General features: G+C 45.6%; 1 pseudogene; it reads left to right on the top strand.

Annotated features, from left to right (window-relative positions):
- Positions 1-780: 780 nt before the first annotated feature.
- Positions 781-11,193, top strand: LOC121572483 (annotated as a pseudogene).
- The last annotated feature ends 956 nt before the right edge of the window (positions 11,194-12,149 follow it).

Here is a 12,149-nt window from a genome sequence, read left to right as displayed (position 1 = left end):
TATGACACTTTGGAACAATGTAAACAACACTAAATTAATTATAAAGATACCAGAGAGGCTGTTCTAACGAAAAAAAAAGTGTAAAGCCTTTATTACAGCAAAGCAAAGATTAAAAACAGCCGAATTTGTGAAATCGTTTACTTGACATGTTGTTGTGTGAGCCTTGGTGCTCACCGAACCAGTAGGCTATTAAACAAACACTCAAACAGGCAACAGAAGCAGGATCTGACTTATTTCTGTAGATATACAGTTGAAGTCAGAAGTTTACATACACTTAGGTTGGAGTCATTAAAACTCGTTTTTCAACCACTCCACAAATTTCTTGTTAACAAACAATAGTTTTGGCAAGTTGGTTAGGACATCTACTTTGTGCATGACACAAGTAATCTTTCCAACAATTGTTTACAGACAGATTATTTCAATTATAATTCACTGTATCACAATTCCAGTGGGTCAGAAGTATACATACACTAAGTTGACTGTGCCTTTAAACAGCTTGGAAAATTCCAGAAAATGATGTCATGGCGTTAGAAGCTTCTGATAGGCTAATTGACATAATTTGAGTCAATTGGAGGTGTACCTGTGGATGTATTTCAAAGCCTACCTTCAAACTCAGTGCCTCTTTGCTTGACATCATGTGAAAATCAAAATAAATCAGCCAAGACCTCAGAAAATGTTCTTTAGACCTCCACAAGTCTGGTTCATTCTTGGAAGCAATTTCCAAACGCCTGAAGGTACCACGTTCATATGTACAAACAATAGTACACAAGTATAAACACCATGGGACCACGCAGCCATCATACCGTACATGAAGGAGGCGCATTCTGTCTCCTAGAGATGAACGTACTTTGGTGCGAAAAGTGCAAATCAATCCCAGAACAACAGCAAAGGACCTTGTGAAGATGCTGGAGGAAACAGGTACAAAGGTATATATATCCACAGTAAAACGAGTCCTATATCGACATAACCTGAAAGGCCGCTCAGCAAGGAAGAAGCCACTGCTCCAAAACCGCCATAAAAATGCCAGGCTACGGTTTGCAACTGCACATGGGGACAAAGACTGTACTTTTTGGAGAAATGTCCAACCGTGAAGCACAGGGGTGTCACGGTTTCTGCCGAGGCTGCTCGCCTAGACACCCTGCTGGCCACCCGCGGACGTCCTGAGTGGGGGTCGTCCATTCCACCCTCCAGCACCTCCGAGCCTAGTCCTATGGAGCTCGGGGGTGCTGGCGCTAGAGAGGAGAGGAGAAGGAGCCCCAGGGGGACCAACCCCTGTACCAACTGTGGCCGTGGAGGACACACTGCGGCCAGGTGCTGGGGGGGGGGTCTCCTAGGGGACGAGACGGCAGGCCACGCACTGGGGAGTCCTTCCAGGTGAGTAGGCGCCCCACTTACCCAGAGCTCTCTGTTGTGCACCTAACCATACCTGTTTGCTTCCCACAGGTTGCACCTCGTTCCCAGCATAAGGCGCTAGTAGATTCAGGCGCAGCTGGGAATTTTATAGATCGGAGATTTTGTGCAGAGTTAGGGATTCCCCTCCTTCCTGTCAACAATCCTTTCCCTGTACATGCTCTAGATAGCCGTCCGTTGGGATCGGGGTTGATTAGGGAGGTCACAGCTCCACTTAGGATGGGGATGCAGGAGGGTCATGAGGAGACTATACAGCTATATCTTATTGACTCTCCTGCGTATCCGGTGGTGCTGGGGCTTCCCTGGTTGATTACCCATAATCCCTCTATTTCGTGGCAACAGAGGGCTCTTAAGGAGTGGTCTGCTCAGTGCGTAGGGCGATGTCTGGGCGTTTCCGTAGGTGCGACCTCGGTGGAGAGTCCAAACCATGTGCCCGCATTGCACATTCCCCCCGAGTATGAGGATTTAGCACTTGTGTTTAGTAAGGCGAAGGCGACGCAATTGCCACCACATAGACAGGGGGATTGTGCGATAGACCTCCAGGTAGGAGCTGCGCTTCCGCGGAGCCATGTGTATCCTTTGTCTCAAGAGGAGAAGAGAGCTATGGAGACTTACATAGCCGAGTCTCTGAGACAGGGATACATCCGGCCCTCCATTCCCCCTGCGTCCTCGAGTTTCTTTTTTGTGAAGAAAAAGGATGGAGGTTTGCGCCCGTGTATTGATTACCGCAGTCTCAATCAGATTACTGTGAAATACAGTTATCCACTCCCTCTGATTGCGACTATGACGGAGTCTTTACACGGGGCACGGTTCTTCACAAAATTGGACCTCAGGAACGCATACAACTTGGTGCGTATTAGGGAGGGAGACGAATGGAAGACAGCGTTTAGTACCACCTCGGGTCATTACGAGTATCTCGTCATGCCATATGGGTTAATGAATGCTCCTTCAGTCTTCCAATCCTTCGTAGATGAGATCTTCCGGGATATGCAGGGGCAAGGAGTGGTCGTGTACATTGACGACATTCTGGTGTATTCTTCTACTCGAGCCGAGCATGTAGCCCTGGTGCGCCGAGTGTTGAGGAGATTGTTGGAGCATGACCTATATGTCAAGGCAGAGAAATGTCTGTTTTTCCAGGAGTCTGTCTCCTTTTTGGGTTATCAGTTGTCTGCGTCAGGGGTTAAGATGGAGGTTGACCGTGTGTCGGCCGTGCGTAATTGGCTAACTCCAACTACTGTTAAAGAGGTGCAGCGGTTCTTGGGCTTTGCGAATTACTACAGGAGTTACCCATAACGTCTCTTCTAAAGGGAGGTCCGGTGCGCTTGCAGTGGTCTGCTGAGGCGGATAGGGCTTTTGGGAGACTGAAGGACCTGTTTACCTCGGCGCCGGTGCTGGCGCATCCGGATCCCGCGCTACCATTCCAGGTCGAGGTAGACGCGTCTGAAGCCGGTATAGGGGCCGTGCTCTCGAACGGTCTGGCACGCCACGAAACTCCGCCCCTGTGCTTTTTACTCTAAAAGCTCAGTCCGGCGGAGCGAAATTATGACGTGGGGGACAGGGAGTTGCTAGCCGTGGTCCAGGCCCTAAAGGTGTGGAGGCATTGGCTTGAGGGGGCTCAACACCCTTTCCTCATTTTGACCGACCACCGAAACCTGGAGTACATCCGGGCAGCTAGGAGACTGAACTCTCGCCAGGCTAGGTGGAACATGTTTCTAACCCGGTTCGTTTTTAAGATCACGTACATCCCTGGGTCCCAGAACGGTAAGGCAGATGCCCTGTCCCGGCGGTATGACACGGAGGAGAGGTCCGTTGAGCCCACGCCCATACTCCCGCCGTCTTGCCTGGTGGCACCGGTGGTATGGGAGGTCGATTCCGAAATCGAGCGGGCGTTGCGTACCGATCCTAGCCCTCCACAGTGTCCTGCGGGTCGGACGTACGTTCCGCTCGAGGTTCGGGATCGACTTATATATTGGGCTCACACGTCACCCTCCTCTGGACATCCAGGGATTGGCCGGACGGTGCACTGTCTTAGCGCTAAGTACTGGTGGCCAACGTTAGCCAGGGATGTGAGGGTTTATGTTTCCTCCTGCTCGGTGTGTGCCCAGTGTAAGGCACCCAGACACCTGCCCCGGGGTAAGCTACAACCCCTGCCCGTTCCACAACGACCCTGGTCTCACCTCTCGGTGGATTTCGTTACTGACCTTCCCCCCTCCCAGGGAAATACCACCATCCTGGTCGTTGTGGATCGGTTCTCTAAGGCCTGTCGTCTCCTTCCCATGCCGGGTCTCCCCACTGCCCTACAGACCGCTGAGGCACTATTTACTCACGTCTTCCGGCATTACGGGGTCCCCGAGGATATAGTGTCTGATCGAGGCCCCCAGTTTACCTCTCGTGTCTGGAGAGCGTTCATGGAGCGTTTGGGGGTCTCGGTGAGCCTTACCTCGGGGTACCACCCGGAGAGCAATGGGCAGGTTGAACGGGTAAACCAGGATGTGGGTAGGTTTCTGAGGTCGTATTGCCAAGGCCGGCCGGAGGAGTGGGCGAGGTATGTTCCCTGGGCCGAGATGGCTCAGAACTCCCTTCGCCACTCCTCCACCAGACTCACTCCTTTCCAATGTGTACTAGGGTACCAGCCGGCTCTGGCACCTTGGCATCAGAGCCAGATCGATGCTCCTGCGGTGGATGAGTGGGTGCGGCGCTCGGAGGAGACATGGAACGCTGCTCACGTACATCTGCAGCGGGCCATCCGTCGACACAAGGCGAGCGCCGATCTCCACCGCAGTGAGGGACCGGTGTACGCACCGGGAGATCGAGTCTGGCTCTCGACCAGAAACCTGCCCCTCCGCCTGCCCTGCCGGAAGCTGGGTCGGCGGTTTGTGGGGCCTTTTAAAGTCCTGAGGAGGTTGAACGAGGTGTGTTACAGATTACAACTTCCTATTGATTATAAGAATATTAACCCCTCGTTCCATGTGTCTCTCCTCAGGCCGGTGGTAGCTGGTCCACTCCAGGACTGTGAGATAGCCGAGACTCCTCCGCCCCCGCTGGACATCGAGGGGGCCCCGGCGTACACAGTCCGGTCCATCCTGGATTCGAGACGCCGGATGGGGGGTCTCCAATATCTCGTGGAGTGGGAGGGGTACGGTCCGGAGGAGCGGTGCTGGGTGCCGAGGAGAGATATCTTAGACCCGTCTCTTCTGACTGAGTTCCATCGGGGTCATCCCACGTGCCCTGCTCCGCGTCCTCCTGGTCGTCCCCGAGGCCGGGGTCGGCGCACACATGGAGCCGCGCGTCAAGGGGGGGGGTACTGTCACGGTTTCTGCCGAGGCTGCTCCTTCTCCTTGTTCGGGCAGGCTTCGGCGGTCGTTGTCCCCGGAGTACTAGCTGCCACCGTTCGTTGTTTCTGTGTTCGTTTGGTTTGGTCTGTTTTGTACACCTGTTTCTCATTTTGTCTTGATTATGTGTCCTTTAAGTTATCGTTGTTTCTGTCTTGTGGTTGTGTGTAGTTGTTCGTTGTCAGCAGGTGATTCTATGTCAAGTTTGTGCTCATTTTTTCTAGTGAGAGTTCCGCACATTTGTGCGTGTTTGTTATTTACGCTTAGTGCGTTATTTTCCTTGTGCCTCCGGCTCTGTTTATAGCCGTTCATTCTGTGGACTCTATTAAAGCATTTTGGACTACTTCTGCATCCTGCATCTGATTTCCACACCACCCCTACGCCAGCTCTGACAAGGGGTGGCAGCATCATGCTGTGGGGGTACTTTGCTGCAGGAGGGACTGGTGCACTTCACAAAATAGATGGCATCATGAGGAAGGAAAATTATGTGGATATATTGAAGCAACATCTCAAGACATCAGTCAGGAAGTTAAAGCTTGGTCGCAAATGGGTCTTCCAAATGGACAATGACCCCAAGCATACTTCCAAAGTTGTGGCAAAATGGCTTAAGAACAACAAAGTCAAGGTAATGGAGTGGCCATCACAAAGCCCTGACCTCAATCCTATAGAACATTTGTTGGCAGAACTGAAAAAGCGTGTGTGAGCAAGGAGGCCTACAAACCTGACTCAGTTACACCAGCTCTGTCAGGAGGAATGGGCCAAAATTCACCCAACGTATTGTGGGAAGCTTGTGGAAGGCTACCCGAAATGTTTGACCCAAGTTAAACAATTTAAAGGCAATGCTACCAAATACTAATTGAGTGTATGTAAACTTCTGACCCATTGGGAATGTGATGAAATAAATAAAAGCAGAAATAAATAATTTCTCTACTATTATTCTGACATTTCACATTCTTAAAATAAAGTGGTGATCCTAACTGACCTAAGACAGGGAATTTATACTAGGATTAAATGTTAGTAATGGTGAAAAACTGAGTTTAAATGTATTTGCTAATGTGTTTGTTAACTTCCGACTTCAACTGTATATGGATCATTTATAAAGCCAGGCACATTTAACAGTTAAGCTATTGATTATTGACCTAATTAAGTCGGGGTTTCCTCTCCTCACTTTTCTTAGACAATAAGGCAAGGGCTGTTTTCTCATCTCTTCATTCTGCTGCTGCCTCCGCCACATTGTTCTCAACAACAATACGCGGATTAAATGTGCTATTATGCACATAGCAACATGGTCTAGGAAAAGGCACCAATTCAACAGAGCACTGATGTGTTTCAGAACTGCAGACAGTGACCACTATCCAACGCGGGAGAAAGTGCATTTGTTATAAAATGATATTATTTTTATTCTTGCACCATTGTTCTTATGTAATATAACCATATGCAATTTCAGTAACACGTCTTAGAGTGATGGACTGTGCCATCCCCACGGCCTCCACAATGGATTAGTCCACTCAGACTGGCGCGAATCAGACAGGTGTTTTGTACACCATGATATTTGTACATTAATTTTTTGCTACTGCTCCGCTAAAGAAATATTGGTCGACCAACAGCCTATCGACCAAACAATCGACCAGTCGAATAAATGGGGTCATCCCTACTAGCTATATAATCTTCCAGAATCTCATGTTTAGTTGTCAGCTGGCTAGTCACTTGTGTAGCTAAATTCACTTGTATAGTCTCTTCATGGAAGGCTAGAGTGCTCACAAGACTGAGATACAGATAATTACAGTGCCTTCGGAAAGTATTCAGACCCCATGTCTTTTTCCACATTTTGTTACGTTACAGCCTTATTCTAAAAATGATTAAATTGTTCTTTTTCCTCATCAATCTACACACAATACCCCATAATGACGAAGCAAAAACAGGTTTTTAAACATGTTTGCTAATTTATTAAATATAAAAAACTGAAATAAGACATTTACATAAGTATTCAGACCCTTTACTCAGTACTTTGTTGAAGCACCATTGGCAGCGATTACAGCATCAAGTCTTCTTGGGTATGACGCTACAAGCTTGGCACATCTGTATTTGGGGAGTTTCTCCCATTCTTCTCTGCAGATCCTCTCAAGCTCTGTCAGGTTAGATGGAGAGCGTTGCTGCACAGCTTTTTTCAGGTCTCTCCAGAGGTGTTCAATCGGGTTCAAGTCCGGGCTCTGGCAGGGCCACTCAAGGACATTCAGAGACTTGTCTGGGCTGTGTGCTTAGGGTCGTTGTCCTGTTGGAAGGTGAACCTTAGCCCCAGTCTGAGGTCCTGAGCACTCTGGAACAGGTTTTCATAAAGTATCTCGCTGTACTTTGCGTCGTTCATCTTTGCCTGGATCCTGACTAGTCTTCCAGTCCCTGCCGCTGAAAAACATCCTCACAGCATGATACTGCCACCACCATGCTTCTCCGTAGGGATGGTGCCAGGTTTCCCTCCATACGTGACACTTGGCATTCAGGAAAAATACTACAATCGTGGTTTCATCAGACCAGAGAATCTTGTTTCTCATGGTCTGAGAGTCTTTAGGTGCTTTTTGGCAAACTCCAAGCGGGCTGTCATGTGCCTTTTACTGAGGAGTGGCTTCCGTCTGGCCACTCTACCATAAAGGCCTGATTGGTGGAGTGCTGCAGAAATGGATGTCCTTCTGGAAGGTTCTCCCATCTCAACACAGGAACTCAGAGTGACCATCGGGTTCTTGGTCACCTCCCTGACCAAGGCCCTTCGCCCCGATTGCTCAGTTTGGCCGGACGGGCAGCTCTAGGAAGAGTCTTGGTGGTTCCAAACTTCTTCCATTTAAGAATGATGGAGGCCACTGTGTTCTTGGGGATCTTCAATGCTGCAGACATTTTTTGGTGCCCTTCCCCAGATCTGTGCCTCCACACAATCCTGTCTCGGAGCTCTACAGACAATTGCTTCGACCTCATGGCTTGGTTTTTGCTCTATCATGCACTGTCAACTGTGGGACCTTATATAGATAGGTGTGTGTCTTTCCAAATCATGTCCAATCAATTGAATTTACCACAGGTGGACTACAATCAAAGTCGTAGAAACATCTCAAGGATGATCAATAGAAACAGGATGCACCTGAGCTCAATTTCGAGTCTCATAGCAAAGTGTCTGAATACTTATGTAAATGTTTTATTTCAGTTTTTTATTTGTAATACATTTGCAAAAATGTATAAAAACCTGTTTTCACTTTCCCATTATGGGGTATTGTGTGTAGATTGCTGAGGGGAACAAATTATTTAATCAATTTTAGAATAAGGCTGTAACGTAACAAAATGTGGAAAAAGTTGTAGTATCTGAGGAATTATGACTTTGCTAACGTTTTCAAATGGAACCTGAGAGGAGGTTTATTCAGCTTAGAGGGAGCATCTGGGGAGCAGTTTTAGGGGGACACCCCATAGATCAGAGGAAGTCTGTTGTGTGGAGACAGGTGATTGGTATGTATGGGAAACCACCCACAGCAGGGTAAAGATTATAAATACTTGGTTGAGACAAAGGAGAGCAGAATAATCATATTTGAGATGGGGCGATTATTCTCCAGGTATCTGCAGGTATCTGTAAATCGACGCTGTAACTCTTTGTTATGAATAAACCTTTATGATGAAAATACAGCGTCAGCGGTTCTCCTTGGTATCACAGCATAATTAGCAACGTTTACTCGACACAACAAAGTCAAGGGGTCTGAATTCTTTCAGAAGGCACTGTGCCAATGGGTTGCATATTTCTACATCTGTTTCTTTCAGGTAGGCTCGCAGGCAACATAAGATTTAACCCAGGCAAAAGAACGTCAAGGCGGCAGCTGCTAAGAAGAAGGGAGCAGCAGCAGACCAGAAGACTTCAGCCAAGGCAGCACTGGTCCACACCTGTCCTGTCTGTCGGGTGAGTATTAGTGTTTGGTACTGTATGTGCCTTTAGAAGGCAGGGCAAATCCGTTTTGGTGATTTATATAAATAAATAAATTGCAGCACGCTTTTGGAATCATTCAGCAGTTTTTACCATTGGAATTTAATGTTGAAAGTTAAATTATATTCCCAAAGGTTGAAAATGATGCTGACGCTGCTTCCTGTTGACAAGACATTTTGATAAAAAGCCCAATGTCAAAACACAGTTTTAAAGTGTCCAAATCAATAACCAATATGCAGAAACTGTTTGTGATATATTGAAAACCTAAACCTAAAATGTATTATATGCACATACACGTGTAACAATAGTAATCATATTACTTGTATTTGTGGCAATAAATCACTGATATCGATTTGCGGGGATATCAGGTTGTATGCACTAACAACAACAAAAAAACACATGGAAGCTGGATGTTTTGTACATCACTGGTTAGAGGACAACCTGCAGAAGACAGTCAGCTAGATTTTGGAGTGATACAGTTTTATTTGGGGGTCGACCAAAACGGAAAGAGAACATTTATTTGTCAATCACTCATATCGATATCACATTGAAATCGTAGGGATGAAAAATGTATGCACTCAATAACTGTAAGTCGCTCTGGATAAGAGCGTCTGCTAAATGACTAAAATGTAAATGTAAATGTAAATCAATTGTGCGAGAGGGGGAGATGAGGTTGCACGTCCTGTTAAAACTAACACAGCTCAAAAACCAAATGGAATCTGTGAATAATGTGTACATCACTGCTTAGAGGACAATTTGTAGAAGACAGCTAGCTAGGCCTACATTTTGAAGTGTTGTATTTTGATTCAAGTGGGTCGCCAACGCGGTAAGTGTTACGCAACACTTTTTTTGTTAATCACTTCCATTGATATCACGCGGAAATCAATAAAAAAGGGGTGTAAACGTTTGGGGTGTAGCGCTGTTTGAACTAACATTATTCACACTTGTAGAAGGCTCACATCTATATTTTGGAATGTCAGGTGTTGATTTCGGGAAGGAACAGATCACTTGTTTGTTAGACTAATTTAAACGAATCACGACGCGGCATAGGATATCAACAGTGACAACGGTTGGCAGTTATTTAAGTGATAGTTTGACTGTCAAATCCATGAATTGGTGTGTGGCCAACGACTTTTATAGAGATACCGCCTCAAATGTTCTGTGCCATTTCATTAAATTCTGTGCCATTTCTAAGTCCTGCACATCCCAGTGCGTGTGACAAAATCATCCTTACAAAGCCAAAGATATTGATCTGTTTTAAGCAATCAATCTTCTCTTCTCTGTCATCAAGGCAAAGGGTGGCTACTTTAAAGAATCTCAAATATAAAATATATTTTGATTTGTTTAACACTTTTTTGGTTACTACATGATTCCATATTTGATGTCTTCAATATTATTCTACTATGTAGAAAATTGTAAAAATAAAGAAAAACCCTGGAATGAGTAGGTGTGTCCAAACTTTTGACTGTTACTGTACATACAGTATATCTATATTGCATAGTTATAACCCTTAACTAATACTGTTTACATGTGTGCATATCTTTGTCTTATAGAACCACAACAATAAGATTCCAAGTTATTCGGATTACCACATTCATATAAACATCCTCAAATACAAACAGCTGTGCCTGCATGTGTGCGTGTGGTGGTGACCAAGTGTTTAGTATGGGCCTCAACATCATGTTCTAACCGGACAGCACTATATTGTGTAGAACCAAACCAATCAGTTATAAGTATATAGCGGGTGAGGGCATTCACAGCCGACCACTCAGACGGGTGAGGGCATACTAGTCAGCTGTTTTACGTGGTCTTTCTAGCTGGATTTAGTGACTAACAGTATTTTACATGGTCTGTCATTTCTTTAGCGACCAATAGTTTTTACAGTCATTGTGATAACTATAAACTTTTATACTAACATCACCAATCTGAGGTAAAATGGATGTGTAATTCCACTACATTTTATGGGGTGAAAATGCAGGCTTGTAGTAACACAAACTGTCCACAGTCCACATTCGGGAAATTAGCGGAATATACAATAATTAACTATGCCAAAATAATTCAACATGTCAACTTAAGATGATAGTATACAGTATGTTGCCCACTCACAAACTATTGCAACAATGACATCTATTTCTCACTCATTTAACCATTTGGAGAGTAAAATAATGCTCTCAAACACAATTTAACTGGTCGCTGTAGACTAGAGCCTCCACAGTCTGTGCAGCAGCCTGAACGTTTGACGTCCCTACCTTTTTAGGTTTCTTTTCATGTCTAGTCCATTGTACTGGCCTGTGTGATGTGTAGTAGTTTGATGCATCTTCTTGCTTTGCTTCTTTTTTGTCACCTGAAAATTCAGTCTCAGCCAACAATTGTTGATATCCTTCATTCCTTACCTGACCCTTACAGACACAGATACCGGACCCAAAGACATTGAAGCAGCACTTTGACAGCAAGCATCCCAAGTCCCCAATATCTCCAGAGCTGGTTGCTGTTGAGGCTTAAAAGACCACACACACACAATGGACCTACAGCTGGGATAAGATGCTCTCATCATTCAGACTCACAGTATACATGTTAGCAGCAAATTCTTGCCCTATGCTTCAACTGTATTTTATATGGCTCAATATGTGGAAATGTTTTCACTCATCGCCTTTCATGTTGTGATTCACAGACACACGATGACCACGATTTGAGCGCTGCAACTGGGACTGAATGGCGTCAAGGGACAAAACACTCAGACCCCTGGACATGGGTGGGGGAATATTTGTGTTACAATGACCTAAAAGGGGGGGCAGAAGCACACCAGCACCCCATCTTATATGTCCAACTACCCCTCAATTTCAGACTCTATTGAAGCACCCATCTTACTTCTATGAGCCCACTCTACCTACATCCCTTTTCCCTATGCCGCTTCCTTCATTCATTCCTGATTCAATACCATCTAGACTGTTACACGTCTAAAAGTTTCATGGTGTTACTTTTATCTCATCTGTGTACCGCTGTCCTACTTTTGCCCCCAATTCTTTTCTATACCTCCTCCCATACACTCTTGTGCAAATCATTTCTGCTTTCTTTGACAATGGTGTCATAGTGGAAAGGATTTGTTAGTTGCCCAAGACTGAGCCTTGTTCTGCCTGTAAAAGGCCCTGGTCGAAACAATGCCAAAATCACTTTTGATAGTCTCCGGGTCCATGTTGTAACAATTGTTTTTTGCATTTGACCATTTACAATAAATGTAGCAATATATATGAAAGCATTCCTCTGCCTCTTTGATCCATTCTGAAGGAAAGCAGTGACTACGTTTTGTGTGTGTGAGAGAATATGTATGCCTTCTAATGCTAGCAGAAAATCGTTACTTCCGAATGCAAGTTAAACGCCCTTCCGTCTATACTGATACCAGACAAATGTATACTTATAAGTATTTTCAAATGTATTTCCAATATACTGCAATGCTATGT

Source organism: Coregonus clupeaformis, chromosome 8 (genome assembly GCF_020615455.1).
Source record: "Coregonus clupeaformis isolate EN_2021a chromosome 8, ASM2061545v1, whole genome shotgun sequence".
NCBI classification, from domain to species: Eukaryota; Metazoa; Chordata; class Actinopteri; order Salmoniformes; family Salmonidae; genus Coregonus; species Coregonus clupeaformis.
This window is presented reverse-complemented; position numbering and strand designations above follow the sequence as displayed.